This window comes from Mirounga leonina, unplaced genomic scaffold (genome assembly GCF_011800145.1).
Source record: "Mirounga leonina isolate KUSES-001 unplaced genomic scaffold, KU_Mleo_1.0 Mir_125, whole genome shotgun sequence".
Taxonomy (NCBI): domain Eukaryota; kingdom Metazoa; phylum Chordata; class Mammalia; order Carnivora; family Phocidae; genus Mirounga; species Mirounga leonina.
In genome coordinates, this window is record NW_023270305.1 from 24,515,223 (window position 1) to 24,543,199 (window position 27,977).

The window sequence follows — 27,977 nt, forward strand, 5'->3', positions numbered from 1 at the left end:
CAGATTCCCACCCCCCTGACCCCCACTGAGCAGGACGCTGGGATCACGACCTGAGCTGAAGGCAGACGCCTAGCTGACTGAGCCACCCAGGTAACCCAAAAGTACATATACATCTTTTTTTTTTTTTTTAAGATTTTATTTATTTATTTGAGACAGAGAGAATGAGAGAGAGAGAGCATGAGAGGGGGGAGGGTCAGAGGGAGAAGCAGACTCCCTGCCGAGCAGGGAGCCTGATGCGGGACTCGATCCCGGGACTCCAGGATCATGACCTGAGCCGAAGGCAGTCGCTTAACCAACTGCGCCACCCAGGTGCCCAGTACATATACATCTTAAAGAAGATTTAAATAGAATATATATATATAATTTGATATCACACAGACCGCACAGTAGAACTCGAGTGCAGGTCAAACGCAACAGCTGTTTGTGATCTCTCCTAAACTATAATAACAAAAGTGCTTTAAAAAATTCCTTTCCTTTCTCCAGCTTTCAAAGTACTTAACATTTGCATAATGATTAATCTCGGCTCCAGAGGAAATTCCCAAAGGGAGTGGAAAATCGAGAGGAGGGAGCACCTCAAGTCTTCAGCTTTGGAGCCTGCTCTCGGGGGAATTCTACTAACGTGGCCATCCTATTGACCATGACACTGGGACCTGGATAGCTGAGGGAACACAACCCCAGACATTGGGACAGTAAGTACGAACTTGGCCAAAAGTACAGCCCCAATTAAGGCGTGATAACACATCTCCTATTTCCAGAAGTTAGACCTGGAATATTTCAAGAAGGTTTTATTCTGTGCTTTGAAAGGGCCGAATCCTTATTCTCAGAACCCTGGCATACGCCCACATCAGCCCAATCAAGGAAAGCTCCGAGCATTTTCCTTTCCACAGAAGGTCTTCAGACCGGCTGTGTATTTGCTGTGATGTCAGGGGCCCCCGGAAGCTTTTGGCTGGGGCAAGGGCAGCAGGTTTGAAGTGCATTTCTTGGCCTCAGTATTTAACCTGTAAAATGAGGGCATCCAGCTAGCTGAATGGCTCCCAACCTGGCTGCATTTTAGAACTTGCAGAATCTGGGGAACTTTCAGATAAGACTCAACCCCTGCAGCCCGCTTCAGGCTAATTAAATCAGGATGTTCGGCAGGTGGGACCAGAAGGTTAGTATTTTAAGAAACCCTCTCGGGGCGCCTGGGTGGCTCAGTTGGTTAAGCATCTGCCTTCTGCTCAGGTCATGATCCCAGGGTTCTGGAATCGAGTCCCACATCGGGCTCCCTGCCCCTCAGGGAGTCTGCTTCTCCCTCCCCCGCTGCCTGCCACTCCCCCTGCTTGTGCTCTCTCTCTGTCAAATAAATAAATAAAATCTTTAAAAAAAAAAAAAAACCTTCTCAGTGAGCCAATATGCAGTCAGGTTTGAGAGGCGCCTGCAGTTCTAACATACAATACTATTGATACCTCCACGATGCTCATCCTGTGGGTGAACCTCTGTGCGTGAAAGCATTGTTTCTGTTACAACAAACTCATGGACTGTTAGCTGTTTGTGAACATGTGTATGCATTTGGATGGAGTCTATATGGAACACACAAAAAAGAAAACAGCTGTCTTAGGCACAAGGATAAAGGGAATTTTTCTTTAAAATTTAAAAAATACTGTACTGTCGGGGCGCCTGGGTGGCTCAGTTGGTTGAGTGACTGCCTTCAGCTCAGGTCATGATCCTGGAGTCCTGGGATCAAGTCCCATGTCGGGCTTCCCGCTTGGCGGGGAGTCTGCTTCTCCCTCTGACCCTCCCCCCTCTCATGCTCTCTCTATCTCATTCTCTCTCTCAAATAAATAAATAAAATCTTAAAAAAAAAAATACTGTACTGTCTTCACAACAACAACAACAAAAAACAACCCTAATTACCAAATACTCCCCACTCACTCTTGCAATTTTGGGTCTGGGCTGCTTCCAGAAGGTTGTTGAAGCCTGACCTCTGATCATAATAAAAGCAACAGTGTTCTTTGGTCAGAGCTGTGTTTCTCAAAGAACTTTCTGTCTCTCTGCCCTGAAATATTATTTCACGAAAGAAGTTGAAACTTCTATGTGGGTATGGACCTTCTCATTGTCGTGGGCCTAATGTAAGCGGTCATTCAAAGTGTATTCAATTATGACTGAACATAGCTCGTGGCTCTGTCCTGAAATCCAGTACTAAATGCATAGTTCATGAATCATATTCATCAACCCTGGCCATCATAAATATTCATCTAATGTCTGTCTTCATTAGGTGGTTAGTAACATGTCAAAGATATTTGTAGAGAAAACGAAAGTGATACATTCTATCTATATTTACTCTTATTTGAAAGGCTAATTTATTTTTAGAGTACTCTTTGATAAAAGGCTTTTAATAAAGGGATGTTTCCTTTAGAAATTGTCTTCTGTTTTCAAGCTAATAATCTTACACAAAGTTTATTAGTGTTTTGCTTGTTGAATGACATCAGTCAAGTGATGGGCTATGTAAATAGTCCAATTCAGAGAAGGACGACATAAAGCACTACTCTTTTTTTTTTTTTTAAAGATTTTATTTATTTATTTGAGAGAGAGAGTGAGAGAGAGAAAGAGCACAAGAGGGGGGAGCGGGAGAGGGAGAAGCAGACTCCCTGTCGAGCAGGGAGCCCGATGCGGGACTCGATCCAGGGACTCCAGGATCATGACCTGAGCCGAAGGCAGTCGCTTAACCAACTGAGCCACCCAGGCGCCCCTAAAGCACTACTCTTAAAAGCTTACATTGATGCCTTCTCTACTAACGGTACTCTGGAGTTGCTTTTCCAATGAAAAGAGGCAGCAGTGGTTCATTTCCACACTTACCTGGTCTCCTTGGTAATTGATAACCCGTCACACGATTGCTGCATGGATGGGATACAGTCTGAATAGAACAGAGCAGGGACTGGCAAACTTTTTCTTTAAAGGCCCAAATACTAAATATTTTTGGCTTTACTCTCCAACTCGGGCTGTAGCACCAAAGCAGCCGGAGAGAATATGTCAATGAGTGTATGTGGTGGCATGCCAAAAAAAAAAAAACAAAAACCCTTTATTTAAAAACAAAACAAAACAGGTGGCGGGCTGGATTTGGCTTTCAGGCGATAGTTTGCCCACTGGTGGAATAGAGCAAACCCAACAGGGTGTCAAACCGGCTCTCAGGTGGCCAGGATTGGGAATTTTAACTCAACCCAAAGAAGCCAGGCTGTGTTGGGGTTCCATTTGAACAAGTAGGTCCACCATGATAGGAAAAGTCATGAGAATACATTAACAATTAAAGAGTGGTGGGTGCCTGGGTGGCTTAGTTGGTTAAGCAACTGCCTTCAGCTCAGGTCATGATCTCAGGGTCCTGGGATCGAGTCCTGCATCGGGCTCCCGGCTCTGCGGGGAGCCTGCTTCTCCCTCTCCCACTCCCCCTGCTGTGTTCCCTCCCTCGCTGTGTCTCTTTCTGTCAAATAAATAAATAAAATCTTAAAAAAAAAAAAAAACAATTAAAGAGTGGTAACAGCAATGGCTAGTGTTTGCAGAGGACGTGCTTTGTAACTTGTGCCGAACACTTTCCATGTAATCTTTATAATAACCTGGAGGTAGCTATTATTGTATTCCCATTTTATAGATGAGGAAACTGAGGCACAGAGGGGTTAATTAAGTTTCCCACTGACATAAAGCTAGTAAGTGGCATGGCTGAGATGTGAACCCAGACAATCTGACTTTAGAGATTGCTCTTCTTTTTTTTTAGAGAGAGAGAGAGAGAATGTGTGCAGGTGCGTAAGCATGGGGGTGGGGTGGGGTGGGGTGGGGCCTGGGGTTGGGGGGGAGGGACAGAGGGAGAGGAGAGAGAGAATCTTAAGCAGGCTCCATGTAGGGCTCCATCTCACGATCCTGAGATCATGACCTGAGCCGAAATCAAGAGTCCCACACTTACCCGACTGAGCCACCCAGGGGCCCCTAGAGACTATTCTTCTAACCACGATGCATTATTACCTCCTGCCAAGGGACACAGAAGTCCCAAGTCATCACAGCTGGGAGGGAAGAGTTTCTATATCAGTACTCTAGTCTTGGTTCAAGTTCTAGGGGGTCACCATGCTGAGGATAGACCAAGAATAGTGTCATGGGGTGTGCACTGTGGGGAGACTATTCTCCATGGGGCTCTCATGTTTCTGCATGTCTTTAAGCAAAAACATTGGCAGCCTTTTGTTGGGGGCTATGTTTTCATATTGAACAGCCTTGGCAGATAGAGATGGCGTTTCCCTCTGGAGCAGAGGGAAGGTTAGTTTGCTGTACTATTATCCTAAAGATCATGCCTCCCTCTGGGGCAAAGTTGGGCAAGTTTGCTTGCAGCCCATTATAAAAGACTGGGGTTCTTCTGTGCTCTTATAAGAGAGGGTTCAAAATGCCGCTGAAATGTTCGCTTTAAAATGATTAGTTTTATGTTATGTGAATTTCACCTCAATTGAAAAAATCAAGTCAAAAATGAAAAGAAACAAAACTTAATGAAAAGACAGCCATATAAGAAGCAGACTCTCACTGGACACTGAATATGCTCATGCCTTGATCTTGGACATCCCAGCCTCTAAAACTGTGAGACATAGATTTCCATTGTTTACAAGTCACCAAGTCTATGGGATTTAGGTTATGGTAGTCTAAACAGACTAAGGCCAGAAGACCTGTGTTGAAGGCAGAGAGAGGCAAGCCTCTGTGAGAACCTATAGCTCTTGATTATATAACTAGCAGAGTGGTATGGTCCTCTGAGAAGTTCTAAAACTGACTAGAAAGTGTTAAAGATGTACAGCTGATTCACTGGAATGATTTTTCAATGAACTGTAGCTGTAACATAAGTATTTCATCTGGCAATTTAATATAGTGGTTCCTGAACCCAGCGGCTCATCAGAATCACATGGTAATTTAAAATAACAATAATAAAACAACAGATTCCTAAGCTCCACCTTATATCTAATGAATCAGAATATCTGGGGGTGGAGCTCAGAAATCAATATTTTACAAAGTTTTCCCAGATTATTCAGATGCACTGAGTCCCTGCAGTATTCTGATGATAAAGATTGATGGCTCAGTTGGTTGGGCATCTGCCTTCGGCTCAGGTCACGATCCCAGGGTCCTGCTCAGCGGGGAGCCTGCTTCTCCCTCTCCCTCTGCCCTTTCCCCTGCTTGTGCTCTCTCACATGCACTCTCTCTCTCTCAAAAAAATAAATAAAATCTTAAAAAAAGATTGAATTCAATCATAGACAAGTCCTTCTGCTTCTCTGTACCTAGCTTTCTTCAATTGTTACTCAAATAGTTAAACTCTAGAATTGTTGTCCAGTGGCAATTGGACACATGTGGCTATTTAAAATGAAATTAATCAAAAGTGCGTAAAATTTAAAAGTCAGTTCCTCAGTTGTATTGGCTACATTTAAGGTATTTATAGCTACATGTGGCTAGTTGCTACAGCATCATATCGTATAGATACAGAACATTTCCATCATCACAGAAAGTTCTATTATCCAATTCAGCTGCTCTAGAATAGCTTACACCAGAAAAGAAGGAAGCAATCAAAGACTACTGGGGTCATACCAAAAAAACTCCGGAGTCAACACGAATAAGTCAATATCCCCTTGACCAAAGATAGGATAATTTGAGCACCACTTAGAATAATAACTGCAATGGGTTGAAGTATATGAAATATATTTAAATCCATGGCTCATACTTGTACGAAAATAAAATCTATTGGTGTCTTTTAGAGGATGCTAGGGAACCAAGTCACCACTTGAAAACTGGAAAATACAGGGTTATCAAACATTTAATCAATACTTTCTGGAGGAAAGTTTGGATAAATGGAGATAGGACTGAGATGCATTATCAGAAGGCCCATTAGCAGCTCCCACAGGACGGAGCACCTGTTGCCCTACACCGTGGTTAATTCAATAACGCATCTTTGTGCTAGTTTTTCTTCCCTCTTTTACTTCCCGTGTCTTGCATTCTTGTTCTCTGAGATTCCCAAATAAATGATTGCATGCAAACTTCTATCTGTGGTTCTGCTCTGCAGGGATCCCAGGCTGGGACAGCATTCTAGTACAAATTCTTTTTTTTTTTTTTTAAGATTTATTTATTTATGTGAAAGAGAGATAGTGCTAGAAAGTGGCAGGAGGAACAGAGCGAAAGAGAGAATCCTGAAGCAGACTCCCCGCTGAGCAGGGAGCCCCACTTGAGGCTCCATCCCAGGACCCTGAGATCATGACCTGAGCTGAAATCAAGAGTCGGCCGCTTAACCAACGGAGCCACCCACGTGCCCCTCCAGTACAAATTCTTGAAAGACAATTTAACCATACTGGCATATAGATTTGGTTGATTGGTTGTGCTTCCAGTCTTGGTCCAATCTCCTGTGAGGGGCTGTCACTTCAAGAGATGTACATGGGATTTCTTAAAGTAGAAGAGGTGGAAGGGAGAGAGAGTTGTGGGGGGCAGAATGAGCCTTGCTAGTGCTGCGATCTGCTGACCGGCAGCTTGGGAATCACCGGAGCTTGTTCGAAGTGGCGACTCTTAGAGCTCCAGCCAGACCTACTGAAAGCAAATCTGCATTTAACAAGATTCCCCAGGTGATTCGCATGTGCATCAACGTTAAAGAGTTCTCCTCTAGAGGGGGTAATAATTATCCAGTTCAGAGAGATTTTGACAAGAGTTAAGGTGCTGAATCCAAAGGTCAATGGGAAGCACATAGAGGAGCAGGGGAGCACATGATATTGTGAGTGTGTGTGTGTGTGTGTGTGTTGTGGGGGGAGTTGCAAGAGGAAAAGTGGGATTGGATCTATGAGAAACACTTTAAATTCATACCAGGAAAAACATTCTATACCTACGTTATGCTATTTTGCACCATAAACCTCACAAAATGTTCAAGTGGGACGATAAAACCACCCCCCAAATCAACAGAAAACAATGTCTACGTGTGGTTGTAAACACAGAGCAGGTGCTCACTGAACAACTGTTAAATGCTGAATCGCAGGCTTGTGTTTGGGGCGGGGTTGTGTATCTGTGAGGGAGGCGGAACCAATCTTGGCAATCTGCCACTTCCTCCTAGGGCCCCCTCCCCCCCCGCCCAGGCTTCGCCCTCCCTGCCTCTCCCCTGTCCCTAGACTCCTACACTCAGTTCACTGCCCCCTCTCCCATGGACAAACTCCCAGTGACGGGCACGGTGTGCTAGTAAATGTTTCACAACTGGCTCTCCAGAAATAAATATGAAGCTCTAGTTCGTAGGGTTTGCCAATTTCCCTAACAAACAGTGCCATCGTGGCCGGCTCTAAGCTGCCGTGATGTTAACTGGACACAGAGTCGGGAGATGGTGCGACTGGCTCAGCAGAGCGCTGGAAATGATGGGGAGAAATGGCAAGAAGGAACCAAAGGGTAGAAAGGACACTGTCGAGTGGTCTCTCGCCTTCTCAGAAGTGGGAGAAGAAAACCTCAGTTGATGGCCCAGAGTGCTGCCTTTAAGTCCGGGGCTGTGATTCCGAAACGCAGCTGCCTACGTCAAGTCAAAAGGGCTTGCATTGTATCCTTGGCTCTCTGCTACGGGTTCGGCATCTCCCCCCATTGATGACTACTACCTCTTAGCGCCTTTATGGGGAACTTGCTTATGTTGAGCTTTAAGAGTCAGAAACTCAGCTGCAGAAGAGGTTTGAGGACAGCCAGAGTGACTTGTATCCTATGTTTGCTGAAGCTTCTCCCATAAACATTAACTGGGCTCTGGAATGCGCATACCTACCCTTCCTGGACGCACCACACCCCAATTTCCCCTGCCTGAGTGTAGTCCTAATGACTCCTACCCAGCTTCCTTAGGTGTTACACACCCCGCTTTGCTGGTCAAAGTTCAAGGCCTCACCTGGATTCTTTGGACATCATCCCAGAGCTGAATCCCTGTCTCTCCCGGGAGCTCTCCAGCTGGCAAAGAACTCCCTTCCCTCAGGGATGTTAGCAGATAACGCAAACCTGCCTTGCTGTAGGCACGGGCAGGTAGCTCCCACCTGTCCTGCCCACGAGCACTGTTTTGGGGGCTTGATGTTGGTTCTCCAAAGGCCTGACCCAGGGGCTCCATCCCCTCTGGGCATCCCTCCAGCTGCACAGCCCTTGATCTGTTTTGTGGCTCTTCACCTTTACCGACAAAACACGCACCTGAATTTCCCATAACTGCTCTGGTTGCTCCCCTTTCACCTTTTCTTGGAAAGCATCCAGTGCTAGAAATCCAACTCACTAGAGACAGCCTGAATTAATGCTTCTTAATCTGCATGAAATAGAACTTTTTGTAACCTTCTCTTTGGTGTTTAATCAATGGTGACTTTCAGAAAAGACACGTTTCTACTGGCAGATTAAAAGGGTTCATTTTTGTGGCGCTAATATCTGTTTGGAACGCAACACCTTGTTCCCCCCTCTCCCCACGTGAACGCACCTTCCGGTTTTAGATTTATGATTTGGCTTTTATTTCTTGGAGAATAGAGACAGAAGTAGTGGAAGTCCCCTTATCTCTGTCAGAGCGGGGGTCTCTGCTCAGGATTACATCCTCTCCGGCCCCTTCAAAGCAGCCACCATTTATGTTCATTCCTTCTAATCCTCGTTCTCTCCTCATGTTTTCTCATCTGAGCACATAAACACATCGCTACCCTTTCTTACAAAGTCAAGGCTAGCTTACACGGTCCGGGAAAGCTCACACTGACAGAGGGGCTCCAGGTGGCTCAGCTAACTCACCATGGCTTTTGTGTCTCCCAGGCTGGGGAAGGCGCTCAGTGTGTCCTTCCTACCAGCTGAGAACCCTGCTCTGCCCTTGGAGCGTCCCACTGAGAATGAGGCCAGAGGTCTCCAGACCAAAGAATGCTTTTCATCAAGCCCAAGTTAGGCGGGAAGGAATCCCAGCAGCTTCTGCTGTTGGCCTGTGATGCTGACCAAGCTGGAGCATCCTTGACCCCTCTCTTCTTTCTCCCAGATGTCCAATGAACTTGTGTTCAGCTTGCCCTCTGACCCTCCACAACGTTGCCTTCTGCGAGGCCTCTGGTGAGTTTGAAAGGCTGCCAGTCTGGACCCAAAAATGGAAGTGCCTGAGGGAGAGAGTCTTCCAAAGTTCTTGGTTGTCAGAGAGATGAACATCATCAAATGACTGAAAAGATGAAAGGGACCGACACTGACGGCGATTGTCAGATTAGACTGTCCAAGGGACGAGGCTCAAGAGGAGGCAGGAACCATGGCGCTGAAAAGCCTGCGCTGGAATTGCTAGCATTCTGAACAAGTTTTCAGGGAGCTTATCAGAGAAGGTCAACTTGAGTGGGCAGTAATGAGTTGATGGCTCTGATCCAGGGACAAGTCAGACCATAGAAACCAAAGTCGTATGGAGGTGGGGTGCTCTGTAATTATAATGTTCCCTGGGGACAGGCATTGGGCCCCAGGACGAGACTGGTGAACCCCTGCCCAGTGAAATGATCAGGTATCAAGCTAAAATATGGACGGTGAATATGCTCAGAAGAAAGTGCATGGGCTCAAATATGTTAGCTCTCTGTCTTTTATTAAGGCCCTTTCTTGGAGAAAGAACTAAAGTTGAGGTGGGCAGATCTTGAAAATGCGTAAGGCTGATCTTATAATCAGCCTGCCTGAGCTTGTATATTGTAGGTATTCAGAAAATGGCTTGTTGTTCACAACGTAATAGGGCTCAGCCCCTGTCTTGCGGTGCTACTGCCCTGGTCTTTAAAGAGTTAAGTGATAGTGCCAGATGACTGGAATGTCCCACGGTGGTACGTTGTGCCCAGTCCACAGATAGGCTACCCCTCTGCTGGGACAGGGCTTCTTCGGTTTATTCCAAAGTAGGTAAATGCTGGGTGTTCTCTCGACCTTAGAAGGGGTAAGACAGCACAGGGAATTAATAGAAGTCTGAAATCTGAGGGTGTCAGATGTGGGCATTAGCATATATCTTGAAACCAGGAAACTAGCCTTTCCCTCTCCTCATTTCCAAAAATATCTTTCCAAGATAGTCTCTATTGTTTTGCCCAGGGCTGTTGGGTCTTAATCAGTTTGCCTTATAAGGGATTTCAGGGTTTCAGGAGCTCTTCCAATAGGAAGTTTTCCCTGCTGTTCTGCCCGAGTTGCCTTCTGCTTAATTTTAGTGCGTTACGTCTGTAAAGACAGGGAGGGCTTTATGGGGCAAAAGGCCCGATCATCGTGGGAAGAATGAATCATTCGGAGAACAGTGAGAAGGGCTGGAAGGCGAAGGTGGCCGAGGGGCAGGAAGCTGGGGGTGGATGGATGACTGGGAACAGCATCAGAACAATCCGGCTTCTTTCTCCATTCCTCCCACTAGGGGGTGCCCAGCATCCCGGAATAATCTCTATTATTAAAACGTTGAAGTTTCAGGGGGCTCCATTTATTTTATAGCAGGGAGCTGGCTGGCCCAGGTTTCGTGCATCTCTGCCCTGAGTTGAGAAGAGACGGGGTGGGAGGGATGGGGTGGAGGGAGGGCTCTTACGTCAACAAGTACACAAATGCCTGTTAAGCATCGGAGGATCCTCAGTCCATGGAAACCTCTGGCAATAGCATGCCTTCTCTAGGACCCACTGGTTTTCAGATCAGTAACGGGAGTAATTGTGGATCCAAAAATCCTCCTGGGCCCAGGAAAGGTGTGATATTTTACCCTGGGGGTAAAATCCTCCTGGGCCCAGGAAAGGTGTGATATTTACCCTGGGGGTAAAGATGTTGTGGGGATAACAAACAAGCAAGGTTGAGAGATTGTTTAGAGGTCAGGGATGGAATAAAGATCAAAGATAAAGTAAGACTTTCGGGGTGCCTGGGTGGCTCAGTGGGTGAAGCGTCTGCCTTCAGCTCAGGTCATGATCCCAGGGTCCTGGGATCGAGCCCCGCATCGGGCTCCTTGCTCACCGGGGAGTCTGCTTCTCCCTCTCCCTCCACCCCTCCCCACAGTTTGTGCTCTCTCTCTCTCTGTCAAATAAATAAAATCTTAAAAAAAAAAAAAATAAAGTGAGATTCTTAAACAGAGTAGATAACAGGGGTGGATAAAGGTTAGGGAGAGTGAGGGCATTTTGAGGGTCTCAAAACATACATGCCTTCAGAGTGGCCACAGCATGACTTCTAGCTACGGGTGCCTTTGTGGAAAGAACAGGGAACTTGGACCTGGACAGACATGAGTTCAAATTTCATCCCAAGCACTCAATGGCCTCGTGATCTTGGGAATTTAGGAGAGTTAGTCAACCCCTTTAATCTGTAATTCTCTCATTTCAAAACAGAACTAAGAATACTAGGGTTACTTGAGAATTCAAAAGGAAATGGATATTCTTAGAAGGTGAAGGAGGGTCAGTCTGACAAGGCACTTTCAGACCAAGAACCAAAGCAAGCCACTGAATACCATTTACAGAGAGTTTTAGTCGGGGAGATGAGGCGGGTGGGAGGAGGGACAGACCACCCAGGGCAGGACACACCCAGCTATTCTCCGCTGGGTCTGGACCTTAATCCCTAGCTTCTATGGAGCGAGGGGCATGGTGGTGAGGTCATAGGGTAGTTATCTAAAGTGGGACCTGCTGTGTGCTGCTCGTCTCTGCTCGTTACTTGAAGTGGGGCCTTCTGTGCACAACTTTAGGAAAGATAAGAAGGAGCTTTCCCACATTCCGGTAGGGGCGTCCATTAGTTTCCACAGGGCCTCGAACATGTAGCCTGGAGGGAGGTCTTGTGTGGGCATGAACAGGAGAGAGGGCTAAAGATGGAGTCAGGGTTGTCAGCACTCCCACACAAAGCATGGAATGCATTTAACCTTCTCTCTCTCATTTTTCCCTATTTGGAAATGGCGGAGAGCAAAGAAAGAAGTATCTATTGCTGGTTTCTGGCACCCCAAGACCTCAGGTACCAGGACTGCAGCCCCAGGGCAAGAAGGTCTTCCTTGGCCTCTGGGGCTTTCTGCACTGCAGAGCTTCACTGACTATTTAGGACACGCTGGAGTAGTCTTGGCCGCTATGACCCTTTGGACCAGCCCTTAAGTACTTCACAGGACTGTGGGCCATCATTAAGAAACCAGTCCCCAACTCAATTTTTAGAGGTCACCAACTGGTCCAGAGGCCTTCGATCTTGGAGTGTTAAATTGTCTTGCCCACAGCCACACAGAGGGCCAAAGCCTGGCCTGCAATCCCCGTGCAACGCTTTCCTGTATTACCAGTTAATCCATGCTAATGTGACAATGACCCACAATTCTTTTCAGCATAGTGTTCCAAAGTGTGGGCCACAGACCACCTGTACCAGCATCAGAAGGTGGGCTTGATAAAAACACAGATTCCTGGCCTCCTGCCAGACCTGTGCACTCAGAACCTCTAAAGTTGAAAGGCAATGGCTTACAAAGTTCCCAGTCCCAGGTCACACTCTTACGCGGAAATACAATGCCTGAATCTGCCCAAGTGCTCTTTTGTGGGGGAAGGTTGGAGCCCTTAGGTGGAAGTCTTGTTGGTTCAAAAGTCATAGCCTACAGGTGTTTCTGACCCTGCTTATTTACAGAGCCAACTTCGTCCCTAGCTACTTCCTTCCTTCCCCTGGAACTTCCTAATGTTGGAATCATTTCTGTGACGGTCACGGGAGACCGTTTCTGTGGACACCCGATGAGACAGCTTGCTTTGCCAAGGTCAGCTTGATTCTCTCCGGAGCCACAGTAATCACCGGGCCTCCTGTCAAGGCAGCGGGGGAGGGGAGGGAGTTTTGGGTTTTGTTTCTGGGCATTGGGGGCACCAGGATACCCGGATCACCAGCTGCCACTTCCTTGGCATTGACGGAGCACTTACTAACAGGATAGCTGTGTCTAGATGGACACGGCTGGGGTCAGAACTACCCATGTCTTGAAGGCTGTGAACTCGGACCTCTCCGTCTAGAGAGGGATGGGCTCTGGACACGTGAACAGGCTTCCGGAGCTTCCTCCCGACAAGGATTGCATGAGCTGGCTTTGCAGAAGGAACTTGTGACCGTGGATCACCCTCCAGAGAGACAGGCCTTTCCAGACTCAGAGGAACAGCAGTGGAAGTTCTCTGCTCGAAGTCTGTAGCCCTCAGAGTAAGAGGCTTCACCTCGGCCTCTGCGAGGGTCCCTGCACCGCAGAATGGCAGCGGGTCTTCAGGGCAGAGAGAGTTTGCAAGAAGGATTCACATCAGCTTCAAAATGCCCCAAATGAGCACAAACATGCTGCCAGGAAGGCAGTTGTTGCTGTCTGAAATGCTGTTTGGCACAAGGTGGAAAATGAATTTCTGTAACATAAGACTGCAGGTCACCCCTCGTGCAGCCAATGTCACGTTCGCACTCTCCAGCTGGCCCACTGGCTGCCTCCAGGAGGTCGGGGCGGGGCTGTGTGGAGGTGGTTTCGGCCTCCTCCCTTCAAGGGGGCCTGCGTGCCTGCCTGGGGTCCTGGGGGTAGAGAGGTCCCCTCCGGAAGGCATCATCTGACCCCTTCCCAATCCTTTCGGTTTTCGAGGAACAAGAGGATTCATCTGACTCAACTGGAGATGGCTCCCTTCCCTAATTTATTCTATTCCCGAAGCTTCACTACTCCCGGGCTCAGCGTGAGTAGGCAGGAGCCCGAGAAGACGCAGCCCCTTGCAGAGAAACAAGTTCACAGGCGAAAAGAAAAACCCTAACCTCTTTCTTGTCATTCAGCAGGTTTTGTTGAACCTGGAGAGGAAATACATTCCAAAGGCAGGAAATGACCCAGAGCCCGTAACAATATGTGAAAAGCCAAACTGGTGCTTCCGTCACTTTGTTTCAAACTATTCTCATCTGTGTACCAGGAAGCCTAACCCATTACCAGATGGAGGTTTGTTTTCAGACGCCTCTCGGCATCTGCCACTCCCGGCTGGTGACATTTGCACGTTTCAAGAAGGCAAAACTGTTCTGACATCTTCTAACTTCCGGAGAGAGGCGGCCCTCAGGAAAGCCTTCGGGTCTCTTGCCGGCGGCCCCGACCATCTGATGTGCTCCATGCGGCTGGCCTCGAGCCGAGAACGCTAGCGCGGAGTCTGTTCTCGAAGATTTGCAGCATCTGAAATCAAACTGCCCCACGCTGCCGGAAAAGGTGGCTCCCTTGCCCGCTTCCTAATCCCTTCTCGCAGGCTTTCCCAGAGAAATCTGATGAGTCAGGAAGGAAGAAAACGTGGCCGAGGGAGATCTGGGCGTGGGCTGGTCTCATTGCTTCAGAAAACTCCCGCCTGTTCCACAATGTGGGTCACGGTTAGGGGTTCGGTTGTACTTTTTTCTCTGTTTGTTCCTCCATTAGCGCTCACTGGGAGAGACCCTTCATTTACCACTCGTGAAATTAGCTCTGCCAAAGCAGGAAGGCCCTCTGATGATAATGAGTCACGGTTACAAGAAAGTTGTGACTTCACTTTACCCCCATGAGCAGGGCAAGAAAATGCTCCCACCTTTGCTCCCAGAAGGAACAATCATTCAGCGGCCTTGTTCTGGCCCGGGGGCCTGTACTTTCCCAAGGCTTTTAATTTTTACTGAGCACCTTTCATCAGCCTTCCCACTGAAGGCTGTGTGCCAGTTGGATTCTCAACACAGCGAGTGAGGTGGCTTCTGGGATACCTTGCTCCGAGCAGGTATCCTGCTAATCCCCCTGAGGTCATCGGAAAGGAGCTAGAGTTGAATGAATAATGTGCCCAACTCTTTCAACCCTTTCAAAATGGGACACGGATTAAAGTATAAAGAATCCAATATATTTGTTGACACCTGGTTTATAAAAAAGCTCCAGCAAGAAAGAAGGGGGACATTCAACATCAGGCTGGGGAAATGGGAGCATCAGTGGGGGACACTGCTCTCTCGTGTTCTGGCAGCAAATACCTGTCCTGGAGCGTGAAACCCCTCTGTGCCACTACCCAAAATTGTGTGGTTTTATTTTTATTTTTTTAAAGATTTTATTTATTTATTTGACAGAGAGAGACACAGTGAGAGAGGGAACACAAGCAGGGGGAGTGGGAGAGGGAGAAGCAGGCTTCCCGCTGAGCAGGGAGCCCCCAGTGCAGGGCTCGATCCCAGGATGCTGGGATCGTGACCTGAGCTGAAGGCAGACGCCCAACCGACTGAGCCATCCAGGTGCCCCATGAAAGAGATTTTAAAAAGTATGTTCTGATTAGCTTGGATTTGTCCCTAGTGAGGGAATATAGTCTCCATTACAGGACAGTAGCTTCATACCAGAGGCAGGTTGTACCAACTATATGTAGCTGGTAGTAAACCGTAGGTAAAAGAACCTAGAAGATCTTCATAAAAAGAGAGAGAGAGGGAGAGACAATCTTCCCAGCAACAAGGGAAGATAAGAGATGTATGGGTCCCTCTCCCCTTACTAGGAATGGGAAACAGAGGGAGTTCATGATTCTAACTCTTGACACCAGCCAAACAGGGTAAATAGTTTATATTATGATGATGACAGTGACCCTAATGATGAAGAGATGGTGTTGACCCAGATTAAAAAAAAAAAAAAAGGTGCTTGATTTCAAGCTATGCTTAAGCCCCAAAACACTACTGTCAGGGCCACTTCTATGATCCAAGGGACTTTTCACTACAGCTAGAGGCATTTGGGGTGAATGAAATAAACATAATCGAATAGAAAAATCAGGATTAGATAAAGATGGGATTGGGAATGGTTAAAAAATTAGTGAGAAAGGTATCAAATATATACCTATTTCCATTCTGCGTTCAGTCTTGATATAATGGTTAAAAATACAGTTAAAAACTATTCTTATATTAATACGTAGCAGGGCAAAAGATTTTGCTGGGCTCTCTGGGCACATATTTGGGGTGGCTAGTCAGTGGGGCCTTTCAGTCATCTACAGCCTTCCCCATAGACAAAAGACAGAGTGGGGAATGCCCGACTCCTTGAGGGCAGCTGCTGAAGGCCAGGCCGTAACCTGGCGGTAAATGTTAGCGTGTGCTTAACCCCAGGTTTAGCAGAGGTGGTTGCTAGGCACTTAAAGGAGATGCTTATGTTTTGCAAGTGAGAGAACAGATTCAAAAGGGGAGAAAGAATAGAACCATGAGTTCCAAACTACGTGGAGGTGCCCGGGACACCACAGCAAACTCACAGGGGGCATGGCGGCAGACATTAAGTGTGGAGAGAAACATGGTGATGCTGACCCCTGTGGAACACCGTGGGAATGACGAGGTCAAGGTTGCTCACCGTTTCAACCGTAGACTGTGCCCCCTTCCCCTGCAAGACGTCTTGTCTCTGAGAAGTTGGGTTTCCAGCCGTTGTTATGAAATGCAATTACCAAGTGAAAGTCAGTGTGGAAGAAGGGATGCAGGTGGTGGTGCCTGTCTAGTTTCCAAGGTTTTACAAGACTTTCAGGGCCCACTTGGCATATACTTCCTTTTGTAAGTACCTGTGGTTGAGAGTAGAATAAAAATATATATATATATATTTTTGAATTTATGTGTCTTATTCTTATTCAAACAGCTGAGTTGTTGGGACCTAACCACTGGGTAAGTAATGTTTCTGTTGTATTTCTTTTCAGCTAGGAGCTCTGTAAAAAAATTCCTGAGCCGCTAAGATGCTATGAATTGAGAAAGCTGGGGAACCTGTTGGTGAGAGCAGTACAAACTGTATCCAGGGGCAAGGTGCAATTTAATGATTTAGGTTCATTAGGGGAGGGGCAGAGGCAGAGGGAGAAGCAGGCTCCCCGCAGAGCAGTGAGCCCGATGTGGGGCTCGATCCCAGGACCCTGGGATCATGACCTGAGCCGAAGGCAGACGCTTAACCGACTGAGCCACCCAGGTGTCTCTAAAATTATTTTATACCATGCTTCTCAAGCTATCGTCAGTGAAGGGCTTTTTTTTTTAATTTCCAATTTCCATTGGATTATGTGATGGTTAATTTTTTGTGTGTTAACTTGGCTGGGCCATGGTGCCCACGTATTTGGTCAAACATTATTCTGGATGTTGCTCCGAAGATGTTTTTTGGGATGACATTACCATTAAAATCAGCAGACTTTGAATAAAGCAGATTACCTCTATAACGTGGGTGGGTCTCAGCCAATCAACTGAAGGTCTTACCAGAACAAAGACAAAACTTCCTGAGCAAGAAGAAATTTTTGCTAGCAGACTGCCTTTGGACTAGAATTCTTCCCTGAAATAGATCTCTCTTTTTATATATAGACATACACACACACATGCACACACGTGCACTCATACCCCTCTTGGTTCTATTTCTCTGGAGAATGCTAACTAATGTAGATTGATACTTTAAAAATGCAATAAAAATAAATTTCTAAGAAAATGATCATATGTTTAAATATTGTGAAAATGTTAAATTGCTATAAAAGTTTCTAAATACCTGCTTTCAGTTTCCATATTTAGTTTATCTGATTGATAATCAAGTGTTTGTAGAAGACACTTAGAGTAGAGCTGATATCATAAAAATGTAAATATATACATACATTCATACATACTTACACACATGTATTTATTTATTTTTTATTTTGAACTAATTTTAAATTTGTTGGAAACCTGCAAAACTAATGCAGAGATTTCCCATATATTCCCTTACCCAAGTTCCCCAATTTTAACATCTACATAAACATAGTACAGTCTTCAAAATGAAGATACTGACATTGGTACAAAACTATTAACTAAACTACAGAGCTGACTGAAATTTCACCACATATATTTTATTTTATTTTTTTTGTTTTTAAATATGAATGATAATGCATTTTACTGTGTATGAAGTATCCTACTTATTTTTATTTTATTTTATTATGTTATGTTAGTCATCATACAATACATCATTAGTTTTTGTTTTTTTTTTTTAAAGATTTTATTTATTTGACAGAGAGAGACACAGCGAGAGAGGGAACACAAGCAGGGGAAGTGGGAGAGGGAGAAGCAGGCTCCCCGCGGAGCAGGGAGCCCGATGCGGGGCTCGATCCCAGGACCCTGGGATCTTGACCTGAGCCGAAGGCAGACGCTTAACGACTGAGCCACCCAGGAGCCCCACATCATTAGTTTTTGATGTAGTGTTCCATGATTCATTGTTTGCGTATAACACCCAGTGCTCCATGCAGAACGTGCCCTCCTTAATACCCATCAGCGGGCTAACCCATCCCCCTCCCCCCTCCCCACACCACGTATATTTTAAATGGTGAAGTCACAACTCTAGAATGTGTGACTTTAGTAGCTACTGGGCCAGAAAATATTTCCAGAATGGGTTGAGATCATTGCTTTCTCATGTTTGGAGATGAGCCAGCTGAGGCCTAGAAGTCTGACAGTAATTGTGGATTGTTCTGTAGAAGAATATAGAGACCACAAACCTTAATTAAAAACATCTCGCACATACTGACTGAGTGAATACCACAGCTCCTAAGCGTGTCTATCATTACTGCCAGAAATAACAAATTCTTTTGTATCTAGAAAGATTAGTCACTTAATGACAGGATGTATAGAACAGAATGTAATGACAGAATGCATTGAGCTTGGATGAGAATCTGAAATGTCATGCATTTTTTGACCAAGCCATCCCTCTTCATCTCTTCTGTGAAGACTTCTATGACCTTCCATGGTTAGAACTGTTGTAATGGCTTTGGGCAGCCCCTACCCTAATGACTACACAGATTTCTGTCACGGTACCCGTGACACTTTATTGTTATAATTTGTGTAGGTGCCTGCTGAACTGTGAGCGTCTCATGAGCAGGGGTGTATCTTATTCACCCTGGTGTCTCAAAACCCGGCCGGCATGCAGCCCTGCTCACCGGAGGAATGAATGAGTGAATGAATCGAACCCACAATAAATTTACATCGACGTTTTTCTTCCTACCTCATCTTGTTTGGGAAAAGAGCCCATAACTTGAACTCACTCCAGTGAATAAGACAATGCCGCAGTATATTCAAAAGGAAAAGCTTTCAAGGGCCTTGTGTTTGAGAAACAGATAGGCATTGAATGCCAGGTGTGACTTAAAAGCTGAATAGACTATCACTTTTACAAACAGCACAAGTGTGTGGGTGCTGATTCACTCTAGTCAGTGGATGCATTGTACTCCTCAGGTGATTTTATCCACTTTAGTGAAATCTAAAGCTTTCCACCTAGGCTGATGAGTTATTATTAGTTACCATTATTATTCAGCATTTCCACAGTATGTGTTTTCAAAGTATTACGTTCCTCATTCTTAACGAGCGACACAGAATATAGGTAATGAAAGGACGTTTAATCTAGTCTCACGTGGAGCTGATAGTCAATAAATTTTTGTTGACTGATTCATCACTGAACTCAGCTGGGGACCAGCCGGTGCTAACTTGTGGGAAGAAATCCTCCCTGACTTTCTGTGGAGGAGCCTGAGGAGGGCAGGGCAGGGGCACAAAGGTCGGAGAGGAAAGAGAGTAGCAATTCTTCTCAGGCCTTCTGAATCTCTGACCCACTTCAGCAATCCTCAGGGCACCCCGGGGATTATGGACACATCGTGTTTACTTGCCCTGTGAAGGAGTAGGTCCTTTGGGTTTGGAGCTGCTGATCTCTTAGGAGCAAATTGTTTAGGGACTGCTTTTATGAGTCGGTGATCAATTTTCGGCATTCTACTTATTTTTTTTTTTTTTTTTAAAGATTTTATTTATTGGAGAGCGAGCGAGAGAGAAACAGCATGAGAGAGGAGAGGATCAGAGGGAGAAGCAGGCTCCCCGCCGAGCAGGGAGCCCGATGCGGGGCTCGATCCCAGGACCCTGGGATCATGACCTGAGCCGAAGGCAGTCGCTTAACCAACTGAGCCACCCAGGCGCCCTCTACTTATGTTTTTGCTATCACCTGATTATGAAGCTGGGAAAAAAAGAAACCAAGAAAAATTGACAGAAAGCCAGAACATCAAAGCTGAATAATGAGATATTCTCATAGGAGGTATTGCATTATGGTAAGGGGACAAGTGACAAGGAAACTTAATCCTAAGGGTCCCTAGTGGCAAAGACATACTGAATATACAGCTGAGAAATGGAGAGGGGAGGAGATTTACCTCCTATTTCTTGGAAACTTCACCTCCTCCTAGAAGCCCTGCTCAGGGGTCTGCTCTGGTTCTGTCAGCTGAGAGATGAGAAGGGTTTTGGCAGTGGGGGTTGGGGTTGAGGTTGCTGACTTAAAAAAGAATAATGTATTAGGCCCCCGATAGGTAGGCAGAAAATCCTCCCTGCTTTTTTTTTTTTTCCTCAGCGCATGACATTTGTGTACTTCTGTTTTATTGGGCGATGACCACAGATATTTGTCTGGAACACAACTTGGAAAAAAGGATAGTTGAGAAGATAAAAATAGAAACCTTTCCCAGCAGTTGGGTTGGCTGGGAGAGGTATGGAAATGCTCAGGGAAATGCGATGCCATAATCCCAGACACCTATCTCATCCAGGGCCTGGCAGGCCCGGTTAGTCTGGGGTCATACATGAAGGCCACCAGGGAGGTCAGACAACCAGCCTGGAGCTCTCAGCAAAGCAGCAAAGCAGATTTCTCTCATCTCAGGTAGAAGCTCAGATCCACACATCATAGAGCGTTACGGGGATTAAATGATATAGTGGTCTGCGAAGGCAAAGGACACAGGGCCTGGCACCCAGCAATCCTCAAGACTAAGTGGATTTCCTTCCCTGCTGTGACTTTGTGAGACCTGGGGGTGGGACACGGTCTCAGATGATCGTTTCATGCCATGCAGGTATTCTGCACTTTAGAAACACTGGAAAGTCGAACCCAGGCAGACTCCAATTTCTTCTGTTCTGGTTGAGATGAGCCATAGCTAGGGATGAGGCTCAGTTTCCTTATTTGTAAAACATTGTGGAGACACCTGGGCTCAGTCGGTTAAGCATCTGCCTTCAGCTCAGGTCATGATCCCAGGGTCCTGGGATCGAGTCCCACATCCGGCTCCTTGCTTAGGGGGGAGACTGCTTCTCCCTCTGCCTGCCTTTTCCCTGCTTGTGCACGCGCGCTCTCTCTCTCTGACAATTAAATAAAATCTTAAAAAAAACCCAAAAAACATTGTGGTTCTGGGAAATAATTTTGGGACTTGAGTGAGGACACATACCTGGTATCATTTCCTCAGAAAATGATTGGTCTGGATTTCAACTCAGAAGAGATTCCTGAGAACACTCACCCCTAGGGGCTGCTACTGTTTCAATTTTGGGCTAGGACCCAGTGTCTGAGATAGAGGAGATAGGGTTTCTTCGGTAGTCTCTCACCAACTTCTCATAAATATTTTGATTGGAATCCTAAACCAGGGAGCAACATGGGGCTTTGACGCCAAGGGCTTCACTCTCTGCTAGCAAGGTCATACCACTGACAGAGTTCCGGCCATTTGTGACCACCTTGCCACCAGGCATTTGTACCTGCCTATCTCCCTGGCCCAAAGGCAAGTCCCTTGGCCATCTATCCTTTTCAATCCCTTATCCCTCTCCTGTGCTGCATGCCCTCTCATTACATTTTCATTTTCAATCTCTTCTTGTCAACTGGATTCTTCTTGTCAGCTTGAAAGCGTACTTAAGTCTCCCTTTGGGAGTAGGGTAGGTTGAGCGGAGACAACCCTATGCCAACCTTATGTTCTCCTCAGACTACCACATTTTCTTTTCCCCTTTCCAGAGACTTAAAGAAAGAATATCTATACTTGCTGGCTCTGTTTGCTTACTTCTCATTCAATCCTCGGGTAACTATTTGGCTCTTGCCCCATCAACCCAACCAAACAGCTTGTTGGTGCTGGCTTGTGCTAAGGTCATTCATTATCCTTCACCTCTCAGAAGTAGTCTACACTGTTGACCAACCCCCTGCCCTTAAAACAGTCTTTTCTTGGCTTCACTAACACAAGATTCTTCTCGTTTCCTCTATCTTCTCTGACAGCTCATTTACTATCTCTTTTGCAGCCTTATCTATTCTTCCCAGGTCAATAAATATTAAAATACCCAAGATTTAATCCTAGGCATGTTTCTTTTCTTATTCTGTATTTTATTCATGCCAGAATGTTTCCCCAGCCTAGACCTCTCCTCTGAGTTCTGTACTCACATGTCCAACTTCCTACTTAACATCTCTACTTGGAAATCTCCCAGGCATCCAAAATGTAACTCATCCAAAACCAAATGCTTGATCTTTCCTTCCAATCCTGTCAGTACCTCCTGTTTCACTGAAGGGTGAAGCAGGCCAGAACTTGGAGTCACCATGACTCTTGCCTCTACCTTACCTTTCACATTTAACTTTGCCTCCTAAGCCTCTCTTGAACCCATACTCTTCTCCCTACTTCCATTCCCATTATTCAAGTCTAAGCTACCATCATCTCTTATCTGGATTACTGTGAACACCTCCTTATTGGCCTATCTGCAGCCAGTTTGATCTCCACCTCCTACAATGTATCCAGAGGGATTTCTCCATCTGAACTTCACGTCCTGCTGTCACCCCACCCAAAAATGTTTACTTGAATAACTTCCCATTATTTGGGGATACAGTATTCCTTAACATGACCACAGGGCCTGCACCCATCCAGCTTTATCTCAAACCATGCTGTGCCATGCTTTTTGCACTCCAGCCACTCTTTCCTTCTCTCAGTTCCTTTCACTTGGTATGCTGCCTCTCACCAATTACTCTTTGCCCAGAGTGCTCTTTGCCTTCTTCACCCAGTAACTTCCATCCATCCTTCAAATCTCAGCTCAGTCATGGCTTCCTCAGGGCTATCTTCCCTGACTTCTATGACCAGGGCAAATTTCTACCATGTGGCCCTGGTATTCCTCCTTCATACACAGCTGTAATTTTTTATTTTATTTTTTTAGATTATTTATTTACTTATTTGACAGAGAGAGACACAGCGAGAGAGGGAACACAAGCAGGGGGAGTGGGAGAGGGAGAAGCAGGCTTCCCGCTGAGCAGGGAGCCCAATACGGGGCTCGATCCCAGGACCCCGGGATCATGACCTGAGCCGAAGGCAGACGCTTAACGACTGAGCCACCCAGGCGCCCACAGCTGTAATTTTTTATTTATTGATGTGACTATTTGGTTAAAATATATTCCTCACTGACAGGAGGCTCCATTAAGGTAAGGACTGTGCCTGGTTTTCTGTGCATAGAGCCAGCAGAGTGCCTAGTAATACATAGTAGGTGCTTGGCAAATGCATTTGTTGAACGAATGAATGAATGAACGAATGAAGGAATGAATAAATGAATACAGACATTCATTTTCTCTAATTTTTTTGGCTCTCTCTTCTTCTGGCTCTTTCACCCATGCCCTATCCTTTGTCTCGTCATTGGGGCTTGAATTCATGGATTTGGTCTATGCATCCAGTGCTGCTGGGCTTGCTTCCTATTGTGGGTAACGAAACCTAGGAGATTCTGTATAGCCTTTGAGCACTTCCTCCTTTGTAGTATCTTCAGCTCTCCTGAAATGATTTTGTTATTATTAGGATTCTGTTCACTTCAGGCTTAGATAATGAGAGTACCACCTGAGGAAATGTGTTCTTCCACCTAGAACAATCAGATCATGAAATTGGAGGGAACACTTCCTGATCACATAGTGTAGTTTCTTCAGCAAAGCAGAAATCCTTTCCATATGACTCATGACAGATAATAATAGCTAATGTTTATCGGACATAGGTCAGTTGCTGCCTTAAGAACATTTATATGGATGAATGCATTTAGTCCCTAACAACCGTATGGAAAGTACAATTTAAGTACAGTCACCATCATGCATCTTATATAGATGGAGAGAGAGTGGAATGCCTAGCTCAAGTCATATGAGTGGTAAATGGCACAGTCAAGATTCAGACCCATGCAGTTTGGCAGAGCCTGAGCTTTTAACCATTGTGCTATGCTATGCTGCTTCTGGAGTCAGCCAACATTTACATGGACATTTTCAGGGATAAGCACTCCCGCCACTGTAAGCTGGATACTTGGCCTAAAGTTGTCTTCTGTAACTGCAAGTCATTTTTCCTAGTTGCAGCCTCTAAAACTATACAGAATGGTCTGCTCCAACTTCCATAGACAGCCATTTAAATATTTTCAAATACGAAGAGTAGTTTTTTCTGTTCATAAAAATAACATATGCTCATTGTAGAGAATTTGGAAAATTCAAATAGTATGAAGAAAGTAAGAGAATCCTTGATAATCAAGGAGAAAATAAATGTTATCTGCCAAGAATCTATTAGCTTTTTGTTGTTATTCTTAATACCCATGATTCATTAAGGGCCCATATAAAACCTGTAGCCAATCGAAACCTGGTTCTCCATCACATGTCCTTTCATTAAGCCAGATTTTGTCTTTTGTCTTATATGGAATCCTAGATGTAGAATTTTACATTTATCCCTTATAAACTATATTTTGTTGGTTTTGATTTTTTTCTTCTGCCTTACTGAAACTTTTTGAATCCAGATTCTGCTATCTAATATGTTAGCCTTCCAGTTTTGTATACCATGTGATCTTGGTGACAGGGCTTTCTAAATCTTTATTCCGGACATTTATAAAATGCTGAGCAGGAGAGAGCCCTGCGATACTCCATTAGGGTCCTCCCCGCAGGTTCAGAAGAGTTTATTCATCAACCATTTAGAATGGTTGATCAAGAAAATTCAAATCCATATAATTGCATTTTCATTGAACCCACATTTTTTTTCCCCCACTGTGTCTATGACAATTTCATGACTTAATCGAATACATTGCTGAAATTCAAGTTTCATCAATGGCATTTCTCAACTTTATGGGTATAGTAAGTAGCTCTAAAAGAGAGAGATGCCATTTATCTTTTTTTTTTTTTAGTGAACCCAGGGTGACTCTGAGTGATCACTTCTTAATTTCTAAGTGCTCACCAATCATCATCTAAATACTCTATTCTAGAACTTGCCTGGAAATCACTGTAAGCCAATCCGTTACTTCAGACTTTTCACTGTAGGTGAAGTAGCTCTGTGTAGACAAACTGGCCCTGAGTAATATTTAATGGGGCTGAAGAAATGATCCTGCGGGTATATATTGTCTTATTCTTTCTACTTCAGATCAGCTTCCTGTCAACATGTAGGAACCTGGAAAGCTGCAGTCTAATAATATAGCCACTGACAGGAAGATTGTTTAGATTGCTCTTCCAGATTTCTCAATTGAATAATGTTGGTGAAGAATGACTGCTTCTTATTTTATTTATGGCTTTGGATCAACTACAAGGCTACCTGATTTTAGGTAGCAGATGTGCTGCTTCAGTGTTGCATATAAATTCTTTTTTTGCAAGTCAAATTCTACCTAAATTGTACTACTGCGGGAGTTTACTTCTTAAGGCCATCTTGTGGTGAGACATTTTATAAAGTCAAGAATTCTTCGGTGATTTATCCGTTGGGATTGAAAAACCCAGGGTTGCTTAAAGCGAGGCAAAATTACACTGTATATTTATTTACTTTTAGAAAAGGAGCTCAACATTGTTTTTTGTGACCGTCACCCTGAGCAAACAGGATTTGGAAAATCTTGGGCCTGTCAGACAGTCAGCTCATGCATAAAACTAGAGCCTCTCCCGTTCACCACATTCTCCGGGGCACCTTTACTGATGGAAGAGTGCTTCTTTTGATTTCCCTGATTGATATTTTTCTCATTTTTCAACTCAGTGTCTCAATCAATAATGCAAAGAGAATTCTATTGACTCATCTTCTTTGCATCTTCTTGTCACTCAGCTGGTAGGGGGCGGGGTTGGTGGCTCACTGGTGAGGCTTCAGTCATACCTCTGTGTTCATCACTCGCTTGGGTTGGAATGATGTGGAGGCCAGAACCTTAACTTGGTCACCTCTGTATCTCCATAAAACTAGACATTGCCTCCTGGAAACGGGTGTTCACCACACATTCGCTGATCCGATGGTGACTCCCAAACTTACAGAGCCCCACAGCAGGTGATACCGTGGGGTCCACCCCATTGCCACCCAAGGGACCGTGATGGTTTGGACTTGGCTTCCTGCTTCCTGCGAGTCCCCTCCCCTGAACTCCTACAACATTCTGACTCTGAGGCTCATTGGCCCTTAACCAGGACTTCCTTCTTTTGCTCTTGTGTGTGGGTGTGGGTATGTGTGTATGTATTATTTATATACATGAATAGTCTGTCTAGATTCTAGTTCTCCAGGTCAGGTACTGTGCCTTAACCCTAATCCCCACCCTTAACCTTAATTCTAACCCCTAACTTTAATCCTAACTTGGATCCTAATCCTAAATCTGAAATCCCAGAGTGTAGGTTTTAGCAAGTGTTTTTTATTATGAATGTTACTATGATCTCGACATAGTTAAGATAACCAGAAACCAAAACAACCACACATTTTCTACATCGTCTTTCTCAATGAGAATTATGGTTTAGAATGAGCATCCCCTGGCAGTGAGAGAGCCAGAGGATTCAAATACTTTCAATATAGATTTTAGTGTTTAGTATGTAACTCAGTATCTTATGACAATTAGTCTACATGGAGGAGTTAAGCCAACCTTACCAGTTAATTGGAGCAACCGATTGATTAAGACCACATCATTTGCCAATATGGCATATTTACTGTCAAGTGTGTGCTTTTTCTAGTTTTTATCCTCTCCTCACTGATTTCATAGGATACTTTTGGAGACAACTTAAAGCAAAATAAGGTATATGAATCAATTAATTTAACCAGAGCCACTAATACCCCACCTTTACTTTCAGGACGGGTGACATCATTTGTGGGGCCCGGGCAACATGAAAATGTGGTGAATTTCAGGAATTTCAAGATGGTGACCGCAGAGCATTAAAGCAAGTGCACGCCTATGAAGCCAGCCCTTCCTTCCTTCCGGGTGGGGGACCCGAGGTCTAGAAGGCACAGCAAGATGCAGCAAGATGCTGCCAGTGCATAGCTGATGCATGCTCACAGAATGGCTGCAACTCCGTCACCGAACATTTGGTGATTGCTCTCTCTGCTTGGCTTCCTGTTCTCGGGCTTCTCCCGCTACCCAGCATCACCACGATGTGGCAGCTGAGGGACATCACTGGGGCTGTGGACGGGAGTTCTGCTTTTGCCACTTTTCTTTATTGGCCCGACCCTTAGCCTGATTTCTTTCCTACCTCCGCACCTGAGCTTTTTCGCGTACAGCTATTCCTCATTGTCAGCACGACTTCTACTAGTTTTCTTGAAAACTCTGGGGAGAAGGTTTGCGAGGTTCTGGTGGAGTGAAAGCTAAGAAGGGACATTTTGCAGACTGGATTGTTCTCCTTGGTGCCATGCCAGAAAAGATGTGTTTCTTCACACCGAGTGCTCCTCCCTTCCCAAGTCCCAACATAGATGAAATTCTAAGGGCAAACCTAAATGTCTTTGCGAAAGCAGCCTCAGGAGAGGCTCCTGAGGATGCTGGATGCTAATAAAGAGAGGGTGAAAAATTCCAAAATATCATTACTTCCATCCCTAGGAGGCCGATTGCCAACCTCCTGCCCTACTTTACTTCATCCCCATCTTGAATGAAACACGGTTGTGGTTTGCCAGAATTCCAGGGACTTTAGAATTTGATAAAGAATTCTATGTCCTTCTTTCTCTCCAGAGGGACTCCACAGTCAGTGGCCAAAGGAATTCAGACCTCTTTATTGTGCCAAATTTCCCCAAGCCCTGGTCATCGCATTAACTTGAGAATGTGGCCAAGCCAGTCCTTTTGAGAAGGAGGCACTGCCACGCTGAGATCCACATCGGCACTGACCCAGCCTTGCATCCAGCCCACTGGCCGGTTTATGAGGTTATTCGTAAAATTCAGGCAAGCCTGAAGAAACCCTTGATTCAGTGAAAACAAGAGTAGCCAGTTATTTATTATTTTTTTTAAAGGGAAAGCGGGGAGGGGAATTTCACATTATCCCTACACAACAGATAAACAGGTTAAGGGGCACCTGGGTGGCTCAGTCAATAAAGCATAGGACTCTGAATTTTGGCTCAGGTCATGATCTTGGGGTTGTGAGATCTAGTTCAGCATGGAGTCTGCTTGTCCCTCTCCCTCTGCTCCTCCCCCTGCTCCTATGTGCTCTCTCTCTCAAATAAATA

The 27,977-nt window shown here is 45.3% G+C and overlaps 1 long non-coding RNA gene across 2 annotated transcripts; it reads left to right on the top strand.

Moving 5' to 3' along the window:
* Positions 1-56: 56 nt before the first annotated feature.
* Positions 57-27,900, top strand: LOC118007801. Of its 2 annotated transcripts, XR_004678488.1 has the most exons (4): positions 57-90; positions 484-689; positions 8,972-9,039; positions 26,624-27,900. It is a non-coding gene; the product is annotated as an uncharacterized LOC118007801 (long non-coding RNA). The 2 variants fall into 2 exon arrangements; XR_004678487.1 differs by lacking the exon at positions 26,624-27,900 and having other exon boundaries at positions 8,972-10,965.
* The last annotated feature ends 77 nt before the right edge of the window (positions 27,901-27,977 follow it).